This window comes from Dermacentor silvarum, chromosome 5, assembly GCF_013339745.2.
Source record: "Dermacentor silvarum isolate Dsil-2018 chromosome 5, BIME_Dsil_1.4, whole genome shotgun sequence".
In the NCBI taxonomy this organism is placed as follows: Eukaryota; Metazoa; Arthropoda; class Arachnida; order Ixodida; family Ixodidae; genus Dermacentor; species Dermacentor silvarum.
In genome coordinates this window covers 34,655,736-34,669,187 of record NC_051158.1, presented here as the reverse complement: position 1 = coordinate 34,669,187, position 13,452 = coordinate 34,655,736, and the positions used below count along the sequence as shown (strand labels likewise).

The window sequence follows — 13,452 nt, the reverse complement described above, 5'->3', positions numbered from 1 at the left end:
TGTTTAGTACTGCTCCGTTACTTTAGCACGATGAACCGAAGGGGCGTGGTAAACCTCGCGAACGCGGCCGCATTGGCTTGTGTTCGGTCACTCAGTGGTGTCTTACGTCTAGGTTGGAGTGTGTGCAGTGCCTAGACAATCAAACAGTTTATGGGGTGTACTGAGGTATCCACCGCCGGGTGTGACGTTTAGGTTGAGTGCGTGCAGTACCTGGACAGTCAAACAGTGTATGGGGGTGTATTCAGGTATCCACCGCCGGGTGTCCATTTACGGGAGTCATATTTTCCGGGCATGTAGTCGATCGTGTTTCACCAAGACAGTGCGTTTAGGCTCGGCGCCATATGGTAGCAGCGTTGCGTGTTGTGGAGTTCGTTGCAGCTTGGAGCGTGGTTTCTTGTTAATTTTCTGTAATTATGAGGCGCCGCATATTTGAGCCTCTTTTAGTGCTGTAATAGTGAGTGGAAGAGAGCTAAATCCTGCGCTGTTCTTCGGATGACTGTGGCTGTGGTGACTGGATGTACCCGTGAATCTTTCTTGTTTAATGCGTCTGCGATGTCCATGTCTTATACTGTCCGTGTCCGCTCTTCTTCTGTGCAGCTACCACAGCGCCGACCAAAAAACCGTACACAGGACCAACCCGTAAACGTGAGTGTGGCCTAGAGCAACAATCTCGAATGCACTTCCTTTTAACACGCCCTGCTGCCACTGTGTTCCAACATTCCAGACAACGATAGTCGCCCTAGGATTCGGGCCATTTTTCTGGCGCTGTCAGTAGAAATATGTTTGCTAGCCAGAACGACTGTCCGGATTTTTCTTCGTTGGAACACGTTGAACATTACGCTTGAAAGATCTACATAATTTGGGGTGTTAGTGCGATTCGAAGCAAAAATCTGCCGTTTTCATTTCCATGTGCTGCCCTCTGCCGCACGTGGATGGAAATGTTTTGAAATGGTGCCGGGGCTTTCGCCGGTTGATTTGTGTAGCTGCGCCGACGTTGAGTGCGCGTCGGTTGCGAGCTTTGTGTATCGCGAATAATTATTGATGGATATTCCGGGGCAGCATGTAGTTCCCTGGAAGCCGTGCAGCACTCGCCGACCACTGCATCGGTGAGCAGGCCTGAGTGCGCTGTTGTGCTAAGAGTGCCGCGGATGAAGGCACGCTGAGTTTAGTCTGCGGACGCGACTGGCCTTGGAGTTTTTTCCCCTCACTTCTGTACTTGCACCTCGCTGTTTGTATTCTGTTTAAACGTTCTTCACAAATTTCACATATTCAAGAAGTCTTCGAGCGCAGCCATCCGCGTCGGATTTACCAAAGCGACCGGTGCACTTGTATACATCGAGATATACAGCCACAGATCGCTGTTGGCGTCAAATATTCGGGGAAAGGTACATCGCTGATGTGAAATAATGCTACCAAGTAACAAAACATGTATAACTGCGTGTATGAGCCTCGTTGTTTCACCCTGAGGAATCAATATGAGTGGCCGGGCTGCTTTAACAACGACACCTGCGATCCAGGTATATATATTACTGGCTGTTAATTTATTACTAATTCTCGCTTTTCTTTAACTTCAGCACACTTAGTTTGCGCGCGTGATAAGGCATTATTTGAGAAAATTGTTCGCATAATCGCTCATTTGTAGGCAGTGTTGCTCTCGCGAAAAACTCGGATGCCATCGCTGTCACCGTTGATAACTGAGCGGGGCGGTTGTATATGCCGCCGGGATTCGATCCCGCGATCTCGTGCTCAGCTTAAGGCGTTTCGCTGCTGAGCACGAGATCGCGGGATCGAATCCCGGCCGCCGCAGCCGCATTCCGATGGAGGCGAAATGCGAAACCACCCGGGTGCTGGCGTTGAAGTCCACGTTAAAGAACCCCAGGTGGTAAAAAATTAATCCGGAGCCCTCCACTACGGCGTGCCTCATAATCAGAACTGGCTGTGGCACGTAAAACCCCAGAAAGAGGAAGCTGTACCGAATGAACCGTATCCTGTTTCACGTTTGACGGAGGAAGTAAACAGTGCATCTCTTTAATTAAGAAATGCGTCACCATGAACAACACGTACAGTCCCACCCATCTACGTAGCCCCTGCCACCGGCAACCCTACGGCTACGGTGACGTACAGGTGTTGGTTGGCAAAGCGCTGTGCCGCCGCGTGACGCGTGTACGCGCCGTGCGAAGTGACGAGTAGTTCATTTCAAATCGCTCAAGCCAGAACTGAACTATGAAAGCAGTTTTCTTCGTCCTGACTGCTTACTTTTCAATTCAGGTCCGCCGCTAGCGGGTGCAAAATCTCAACGGCACCAGCCCTAACGTTCGCCGAACAGGACCAACATTGGTTTAAACTTGATGTGCACGGCTTGAGAGAGCTAGTTGAAGCTTGTTCATGTTCACAGCTTGTTCAGGAGTGTTGCGGTACGGTACAACTGTAGAGAGGAGGTGGCAGAGAATGGGTAGAAACGGCAGAGTCGCCAAACTGAGCGAAAAACAGCCTTGCCGCTCTCGCTTTTCCCGTACAGGGAGATATGGCGGAAGAGGGGGAAAATGGCGTGGGAGGACAAGGACACAGTGGTTGCGGTACGGTACGCTTCTGCTATTTCTGAAAAAAAAAAAGAACACTGTGCAAATCTGTCAAGCGGACAACGGACGGACGGCATGCAGGCGCCAAGCAGCATAGTGGCGGACTCTGGATTAATTTTGACACCCTGGTGTCTTTTTTTAACGTGTACCTGAATCTAATTGCAGTAGCGCTTTTTGTATATCGCTCCCGTCGAAATGGGGCTGCCACGGTCGGTCAGCTTTCCCGCGTCATATTTTGCCTCTACCGCCCTCTCCCCCTGTACGGGAACTGCGAGAGCGGCAAGGCAGTTGTTTACTGGTTTGGCGACTCCGTCGGTTCTGCCCATTCTCTGCCTCCTCTCCCCCCTGCTGTCTACAGTTGTACCTACGTCCCCTCTGGACTTGCACGTTAGTAGACAGGTAAGCGCTGCAGTAAGACTCTAGGGGACATACGGAAGCGGTCGCACGTCAAATCAACGCTTCTTTGGCCGCCGCGGTAGCTTCGCGGCTATATCATTCCGCGAGGTGGCGGGTTCATTGGCGACCGTGGCAGCCGCATTTCGACGCGAGCGATATACAAAAACACTAGTGCACTTAGAATTTAGGTACGCGTTAAAGAACACCAGTGTGCGAAAAGTAATGCAGAGTCCGCCACTATGGCGTGCCTCATAATCTACCCGATCGCGGTTTTGGCACGTACAGCCCCATAATTCGATTAAAGTTTGACACTTCTGCCACGATGCGATGTGCCATGTGAGGCAATGATAAGGGTCATCCCTCTCGGAGATTTATGAACGATGGCGCACAAACACGCCTCAAGCAAACACGCCTCCCTGTGTGTTCCGTGTACTACGGAGACAAACAGCAGTGGTGCGCGCAAGGTAACGTTTAACATCAATTTAGCACTCTCGCATTGTACTAAACGCTCAAGAAATTACACACTCACCGTCAACATCACCGCTAATTATCGTCAGTGAAAGCAAAAAGCATAGAAAGCATCGCTTACGACGATTCCCGCAGTGAGTGGGATTCGTACGTTTTTTTTTTTTTCGCTCAAGCTGTCAGTGCAAGTGCGTGTAAAAGCAGATGGTAAGGATCACGAATGCGTTTCTCTATTACATACTTAACATCGCTCTTGAAATTGTCGCATTATACCTGGCGCGACCACCTTTGGAAAGATAAACCCTTGTCGGTTGTGTTGGAAACTTTGCTTAATCTGGTTATATTTTCCTAGCAAAGTAATCCAGTGCTACTTGACTTTTGCACTCTGTGCAATGTAGGGATAAATTGAAGAGAGTGCTGCCCTTTCAAGGCAGCTCTGTGATCCATTTGTAAGGAAGAAGTGCGCCGTGCAGAGCTCCGCAGCCGGATCGCCAGCGCTCCTGAAGTGGGGCTCGGGCTCGACGCTGTTCCTGGTGCGCCTGGCTAAACCTACGCTGTTGTCTTCCTGTCGGCGTCCTTCGTGTCGTCCACAGCCGTGCCAGACTTCCTTGTCATAAGCCCGGCTACCAAGAATATGTTGTTGCTTGTGCGAGCCGCACTCTCACGAAAGCTGAAGTGAATTATTCAGTCACGGAAAAATAATGTCTAGCGATCATCTGGGCCATTACAAAGTTTCGTCCATACCTGTACGGCTGGTCCTTCGATGTCGTTACCGATCACCACGCACTGTGCTGGTTATCGTCCCTCAAGGATCCCTGCGGCCGCCTATATATATAGCCCGGTGGGCACTGAGGCTCCAAGAGTATGACATCCGGGTTGTCTACCGCTCAGGCAAGAAACACGCCGATGCAGATGCTCTTTCGCGCTCGCCTGTCCACGCCGACATTATCAGTGTCTCCGTCCTAGGCGACCCACTACCCCCATTCGCTTCTGTCGACATGGCTTTGGAGCAGCGCTAGGACTCCTGGATTTCATCTTTGATAGATTACATCTGATTCACCTGAACGCCCACCATCCCGAGCGCTACGCCGACAAGCTTCCCACTTCGCCATCCGGGACGGAATCGTCTATCGCCGTAACTACAGTTCAGACGGCCGCAAATGGCTGCTTGTAATACCCCGGCAGCTCCGCACTGATGTATGCGCCGCTTTCTACGCCGACCCTCAGTGTGCACACGCTGGTCTCTTCAAGACTTACATCAGACTACGTCATAGGTTTTATTGGCGCGGTATGTACACATTTGTGCAAAAGTACATTCGCTCTTGCATGGAATGTCAACTCCGCGAGCCTGATCCTTGCCGCTCTTCTGGACCAATGCAACCTTTGTCGTGCCTTTCGCGACCCTTTGACCGGGTTGGAATAGACCTATACGGGCCTCTGCCATACACAGCTTCTGGCAATGGCTGGGTCATTGTAGCTATAGAGCACCTCACGAGGTATGCAGAAACGGCACTCTACCAGCCGCGACGGCTCGTGACGTTGCCTCCTTCCTGCTTCAACGCTTCGTTCTACGTCGCGGCGCTCCCCGCGAACTCCTGAGCCACCGAGGCCGAATCTTTCTCGCCGATGTCATTCAAGAAATTCTCACTGAATGCCGCATTATTTATCGCTGTACCACCGTTTATCACCCACAAACAAATGGGTTGACAGAGCGCTTTAACCGATCTCTTGGCGACATGCTTTCGATGTATGTCGCCTCCAACCACACCAACTGGGACCTCATCCTTCCCTAGGTTTACGTACGTCTACAATCAGGCACCCCAGGCAACGACGGGCTTTTCGCCCTTCTTTCTCTATATGGCCGAAAACCGTCATTTCCCATTGACACTATTCTTACTTACCGTCCCGACTTATCACAGGGTACACCGGTTTCCGAAGCCTCCCGCTTTGCAGAAGAATGTTGGCAACTAGCTCGCTTCCTTACAACGCAAGAGCAAGCGCTACAGAAATTTCGTCATGACGACGGGCGCCCTCACACCCAGTTTTCGCCTGACGCTCTCGTTTGGTTGTGGGTGCACACTAAACATTTTAACACCCTTAAGGGTGTAAATCAGTTTGTCACCAGACGGACACCCTAAGGGTGCTGTTTCCTACACCCTACAGTTGGGGTGCTATTATAGCACCCTAGAGGAAGGGTGTCCAGCAAAAATTATGAAGGGTGTTAGGGTGTTAGTCCTCATTAACACCCATTTTCATAGGTGTTGAAAGGGTGTACACCCTTTATTTCTACAGTATAGGGAAGGCAGGCTCAGCTGTACATACCTTGAATTATGACTATATAGAGCGATCCAGGCATAACTCGTGTGTGCCAGAAGGTTCAAGTTCAGCTACAAAGCACGGCATCCGATAGCCAAGCTTGAAGTTTCGATAGGCATACACAACATTTATACGTGTGGATGACAATAAATATTAGTAATTCAGGGCCAAACCTGTCTTCACTGCACAAATGCAACCTAGCAAACTATAACTTCTGAGCGTGTATATCTACATCAATGGTTATTACGCTTTACATATCCATATAAAATGTAATACGAATCAGCAAGACATATATGATACTGCATTTTCAAGGAAAGTAAATATATTTATTCCATGCTAGAATACATAACTACATAATACATACATAACCTAAAATGTGCAATCACCAAATACATTTGTAAGTACATCAAAATTTACATTTCCTACAAAAATGTTTTTTTTAATATAACTGATCAAATCTGTCCTATATACAGGGTGTTTCATTTACCTTGGGACAAACTTTAAAAATATGCAAATGCTCCGTAGGTGGACAGAACTAAAGTAATATTGTTTGCCGTCGCTTGGGGATACTCAGACTATTTTTTGTACTCCGCCTAATTAAACTTAATTATTTATTCAACTTCTCAACTATTATAATTAAATGACAAGTGTCAGTTAGAAGATTGTACAGAGCAACATGAGAAACTCCCGATACAGCTTTCTGTTGCTCAATACGTGCAACACAAAAGTGTTTTTCCGAGCGTGAAAGATGCCCGCGAATACACATAAAGTGCCTCAAGCGGCCAGTCGGACGATAATTTTGCGTATATTCACGGGCTTCTTTCACGCTCGGAAAAACCATTTTATGTTGCACGTATTGAGCAACAGAAAGCTGTATTGGGAGTTTCTCATGTTGCTCTACAATTTACTCATTGACACTTTTCATCTAATTATAATAATTAAGAAGTTGAATAAATAATTAGGTCTAATTATCGAATTAGGCCGAGTACAAAAAATAGTCTGAGTATCTCCAAGCGACGGCGAACAACATTACCTTGGTTCTGTCCAGCTATGTAGCATTTGCATTTATTTAATGTTTAGCTTAAGTTAACTGAAACAACCTGTATATATGGTAACCCTAAAACAGCCTGTTTGGTGCCACCTAAAGGAATAAATTTTCAATATTAAATTTCAGGTACAAAAATTCTAGTTTTGGTGGCCTTGAAAAAATATATATATTGCAAAGGTCAATTAGGGAAGTAGAGCAAGCAGAGAAGAAACACACCCTGTTATTTTGTACACCAATGTCATGGCAAATCGTTGTGAAAAGCTGATTTGGAAAGTTGATATAAAGCTTGACTGGCACACATATTTGATATACTGAAACACCGTATGTTTCACACATGAACTTGCTTTAAATAAGGTTTGATCCAGGAGCATCAAGATGAATTTTCGCTCCTCAACAAGATTCCTTGAGCAAGAAATTTTTTCACCTGAATCATTTTTTTTTCAAATGTAAATACAGTTCTCTGAGCTAAAAATGCTGTGTAGCAGATTTTCCAATTACAATTCTGGTTTCCTTAAATTTTGTAATGCGAAGGTAATGCATGGTCTGTTATAAAATTTGTTGCTTGAAAATGTTTTTTTTTTCTACTGCAAGACAGCCTAAATATGCCAGATTTATTACTGTTTAGGTGCGAAGTTCCGTATCAATGGCGGCCTTATAAAAACAAACCACTGTTCATTAAGGTACTCTACTGGCCACATGCGGATTATACATTGCCAATTTCTAAATTATTTGTACTTGGCGCGATAATGGAAGATTAGGGCTTGTACATAACTGAGCAAATAATGTTTATTAAATCAGCCATACTCTAGTTACTGAATGAAGCTTCAAATGTGTGAGTTCACATTTTTTAAACACAGGCCATCATGGATCAGCCAGTAATGCATAAATAAATGTTAAACATCATGCTTAATATTTTCCAACAAGAAATGATTGTATCAAACAGTATAAAAGTATTAAACAGCATATATTAGTTGCTTCAAATTAGAATAAAGTGTATACATTTGAGCTGCAAAATTCTAATTTATGCAGGAAATCACCTTTAGCTTTCATAAAAGCGAGAATACTGTTCACGGTTAACCACAAGGAACAGGGACTCCATTGTCTGAACATCTTGACCATAAGTGCAGGAGATGGCTGTGCTGGAATCCTGCTTCCTGCATTAGCAAAATAACAGAATCATGAGAGTTGACTCTACATTTCATTACGATCCTATACACTGCGGGGAATTTGATAAGACAACAAGCTTCTGAAAACAACACCCCTAATTATTGTGACCGAACACAAGGCACAGCTCAATTGGGCAAAAGTTCCAGTTTTCAAATTTAGAAACTGCAATCACTAAGTCATCGTGAATACAAAATGGCGTAGAAGCAAAAATGAATATACAGTAGCGTTTTCACTATGGAAAATAAGAGCATAAAATGTAGACTCTACCAACGACATCTCTTAGCAATGGGCATTTCTCCAGGAGCATGGATGTGACCGCAATATAAAACTCACAATATAAAATCTGCAATGTAGTTGTGCATTACACTTCAGAAGCACTGCAGCAGAAGACTTCATGGGAGAAGACACAATAAGACTGCTGTGCTCAAGGCATGAGAATTGTTTTGAATGCAACATTTATACACTCCGAGACGAAGAGCACTATTGTACAGAGAGAGTGCACAACAGACGAAAATGACGAAACCCCCAACTGCATTCTCACCTGCCCTGCATTACAGTAGCGAAGCAGTACTTGCATCTAGCTCAACAATGTCCAACTCTCCACTGCAGTCTATAAGGCCTTTTCTGTATACGTAGTTATTTTTATTTATTGTTGTATATTTCTTTACTGATTGAGTAAGAATCAGTGTTTCAGCACATTTGCCTGGAAAATATAGAACGTCCTGCCAACTATTTTTTGCCCTTGTTAGCTAGGCAATACGCTGACAAGTACTATTCCCTTATTTATACTTACAATCCTTCCTGATGCTCCGAATTTCTACTTCATGCTCTGAACAGTGACGTATGTCCTTCTACTCAGTTTATGTTGGCTTCCTACAATTTACGTGGTCCTTCATATTGTAGCTGCTCAACTAGAGCCTAAAATTTCCTGCTGTCTCCTAAAAGCACCATCTTAATTGGACAACATATCCTACGTTTCCCCCTCACTGTGGGGGAGTTTATGTAAGTGCTGACCTATTTACTATACCGCAGTGCCACGACTATTTCTCATCCTTAGTTGCCACTACATGCATGAGTCACAATGGCTGCAAATTGGCTCCCTGCCCCACCCTCTCCGATTCCAGGTCACTCTCTCTCCTAAATGTACATTTTGCCACCTGGAGAATATCCAAAAGCATTGCATCCTCATGAAAAGTGCTCCTGTTAATCTTTTTTTTCTCTTCGCCTGTAACGACTGTGTTAAATCTAACATGCTTGCGAATTTCATGAGCAGCTCAGTAAACGAAATAGGCACATGGTTTGCTGAAAAGAGGTTTTCAACTACCGTAAGAAGCCACGGTTTCTTGCAATTTCTTCAATTCCCTTGCAGTCTTGATAGCGATCTAGCACATTTTGATTTTGATACTGTTTTCAAAACAATAACAGCCGAAATTTTGAGGTTGTGATAATTATGTGATAATTAAAGGTAGAGGAGTTTGACGCAATGAGCAAATAAGAATCGCATTGCAGAGGTTAAACAAATACTCTTTTCCCGCAAATAAATTGGTAGGAGGGTAACTTGAAATGGAGCAGTGAATGCACAATACAGAATATGATGCTGAAATGCCCCAATCTCTGAATATCCTTGCACAAAAGAAAAACTTCATTATGAAAGGGAATGATGAAATTGCAAGTATATACTTCATAGTCGTTATATCTGCAATGTGCACTGTGCCATTGGCAATATCTAAAAACTGCATACACACAACTGCACAAAATATGAACCTAAGGCTATCAAAGGAGCCCCACAGTATTAAATGGAAACTTGTTTGAGAATATTTGACTACACGCCTATATCTACTTACAATGTTGTCTTGTCTGAAGGCAAACATAAGTGGCTTGCCCCTGATGGGTTTCTGATGGAGAGCACAAAGGCTGCGAATTGTGAGGCTGTCATCTGGATGACCTGCAAGAAATGACATTTTTAGTTCCACATAAACAAATGCTACCAGAACGAGAGACAAGATCACTGGCAATAAAGGTGATTTTGGTTGGCAAGAGAAAAATAAAAGTATGGACTCGGTACAGCTTACTGAGAAAAAAAAGCCTCATACCACAGATGTTGTAGTGAAAGTTCATTGCATTGAAATTTCCACACACATATACGTTTGCCTGCTCATACACTGTTGCCAGTGCTGTGCCAGCGGTATTTCTATTGTTTAATATTTCTTTTAGTGCTCACTAAGTTTATTACCAGCTATGAAAGCGGCTAAGTTTAATGTAATGAGTAATCTTAGTGCCACATCGCAAATATATACTCGATCACACTAGTGACTTGGGCTACTATGTTGGCTATAAATAGTGTCAATGAAGCAAATTTGATTAATTATTGTTTCCTTGCCTTTTCTGGCCAAACAGCACCAGAGAGTTGTACAATTCTGTGGCAAATCCGTGGTAAATGCAAGAGGAATGCGTTAGAATGTCGCAACTCCTTGCAGGTCTCAAATCCATTATTTAAACCATGTTCACCACATTTGCAAAGTGTTGTTCAACAAGTCACTTTACACAAGTCCTGCCCTTTCGAGGAGCGAAGTCTTACACACACACACGCACACCTGCACCACATGATTCGCTTTCAACAATTTACACACACACATACGCTTTTTTTACACTTTGACACTCCTACTGAGAAAGCATTAAAAAATTTATTGGACTCACTGCAACCTTCTCAATTAAACCTACAGCTCAATCAAACACATTCTCGAGTCCGAGGTCATGCCTTATAAATTCCATTTTTACGAATTATAATTGGGCTATAGAGGACAATTTTCGAAGGGCATGAGAACCACCCCAGAGAGACCTAAATCTTAGCACTTCATATCTTCAGTAAAAGCTGCTTAAACCAATTGATATATGCGGAATATCGCAAATAACCAGCTATTCACAATTTAAGCAGTTGTCTCCTTGAATTCGGGAGTGTTACGTGTCAAAACGACAATTTGATTAAGGGGCACGGGATAGCGGGTGACTCTGGATTGATCCTGACCCCTAGGGGTTTTTCAACGTACCCCCAATGCACGAGACACGGGCGTTTTTGCATTTGTAGGCAAAACATTTTTTGTGCGGGCGAAAAGGGCGGCAGCATTTCGCCCGCCGCAGCCTCATAAGCAGTTGCCTACTTCAAGGAAATGTGGGCTAACCCAAGGTACACGTTTCACGATCGAAATTAGTGTAATCGTGAAACGCACTTTCCGGATTTCTGATTCATGTATTTATGCTGTTGATGAAACGTTTATTTCACAATAACAATCAAGGAAGTGGATTCATCAGGGTAGAGGGGGGAAAAAGAAGGAAACTTACACCTTCCACTGGTCCTCCGGCGCCTCCATATATTCCAGAGTGGCTCGACACCAAACTCGGTTTTCAGGGCGGGGACAGCCGCTGCACCAATTTTGAAGAGGTTTATTGCGTGTAAAACTACCGACTTTATTCAATACACACACACACACACACACACACACACACACACACACACACACACACACACACACACACACACACACACACACACACACACACACACACACACACACAAACACGCGCGCCCTCGCAGAAAACTCACAAAACACGTACGCGCGCAAGCACATAGAGACCCGCATACAAGCATGCGCACTCGCAAAGCGCTCACAAAACACGTACGCGCGCGCGCACGCACACACGCTAAGTACTCACAAAACACGCACGAACGCACGCACGCGCAAGCACATAGAGACCCACATACAAGCACGCGCGCACAAGCAAAACGCTCGCAAAGCAGCAACGCGCGTGCGCGCACGCACACATGCAAAGCACTCACACAACAGGCGCGCGCGCACATACAAAGCGCTCACAAAACACGCACGAACGCACGCACGCGCAAGCACATAGAGACCCGCATACAAGCACGCGCGCGCGCGCACGCACACATACAAAACACTCAAAAAACATGCACGAACGCACGTACACAACGCTCAGAAAAAACCCATGGACGCACGCACGCACACGTAAAGCGCTTACAAAACAGGTACGCGCGCGCTAACACACACCACACACACACACAAACGGAGAGAGAAAGATAGCCCAAAACACGCTGAAGAAGGCGTCCGGCAAGCAGCAGCAGTACGCGGGCGCGCGAGGGAGAGCCAATATTGCGCCGGTAGTTTCGAAAGGCGAAGCCAGTCGTCACTTCTTTTATTGCGATAGCAATTATATGGACACTCAAAAGCAGATTTCTGCCGTCGGCGTCGCCGTCGCCGTCGCCGTGAGGTTCCGTATGAGGTCAATGGAGATGAAATCGTCGCCGCGCGCCGAATGCTATATGTGCGCGTGAAAGGGCGCGAGGGACGCGCGCTTTCACGGGGAGTGAACCCACGGCGGAGAACAAACGTGCGTTCTGCGCCTTGCTCCCTTAAGGGCTGCAGAAGTAGGCGTCTCTTTCCTCCTTTACAATCACCATATATGTAGAGCAAACGTGCCTTCTTCCGACGCGCGAAAGGCCGTAGAGGGAGGGGGGGTAGGGGGAGGGAAGGGAGGCGACGTTTAGCTGCGGCACCAAGTGCCTATTTATATCAGAGGTTCCGGCAACAGTCACCAACGCCGCACGCATTTTGTGCGAACGCGGGCAAAACGCCGACGGCGTCGACAACAGTTCTGCGCGTTGCTGGTGCTGCTGCATGTCCAAATTTATACAGCTGATAAAACTACTATCCTTACTCCGTATAGCTCTCTACAAATTTGCTATCGCAATTGATGCTTCGCCTTTCAGGTGAAACTGTGACAACTTTTTTCTACTCGACGCAAAACGAACGACCATGTTATAAGCCGCGCTGAACTCGCAAGAAGACCACATTTACGATAGTTCAAGCGCTCAGAAACAAAGCGGCGATTATACAGGCGCACCACGCCCGACGTGGCCACAGAAACGTTAGTCACACGGGGGCAATCGAGGTAGCAATCTTGCTAGTCACACGGGGGCAATCGAGGTAGCCATCTTGCCGTAGTACTGCGTGCAACTGCTTTTGCGCTTACATTAGTGAAATATGCTATCGGATCACAATGAGATACTTCTAAAGCCAACAATAACACGTAATCAAATAAAGAAACACCAAATGAACGGACACTTGCCTGAAACTCTCCATACTGACAGTAGTATACCGACCGCCGACACCGGGCACGTTGCAACTGCTCGTATCTGCTCCGTGGATCCATCTTCCAGCGCGTGCCAAGGCTTTGAGTTGAGGTGGGGCACGGTTAATACACAACGCACGGACCACGTCTCTGATTAGACCGCACATAAAACCAATCACACGTTTAAAATTATTTCCCAGAGCGCGAGACGCGGACACAGACAAAACAGAGACAACGCATCTTTGGAAGCAAGAGCCAATGAGGTGACGTAGCAGCTTCCGCCTTCCCACCCTGCCGCGCGCCGGGTTGTCTATAGTCGGATACAACTTTAGAAGA

At 46.0% G+C, this 13,452-nt stretch overlaps 1 long non-coding RNA gene across 1 annotated transcript; it reads right to left on the bottom strand.

Moving 5' to 3' along the window:
* Positions 1 to 7,615: 7,615 nt before the first annotated feature.
* LOC125945334 (uncharacterized) lies at positions 7,616 to 11,469 on the bottom strand. The gene is made up of 3 exons (XR_007466822.1): positions 11,311 to 11,469; positions 9,816 to 9,916; positions 7,616 to 7,958 (listed from the first exon to the last, which is right to left on the bottom strand). It is a non-coding gene; the product is annotated as an uncharacterized LOC125945334 (long non-coding RNA).
* Positions 11,470 to 13,452: the final 1,983 nt, after the last annotated feature.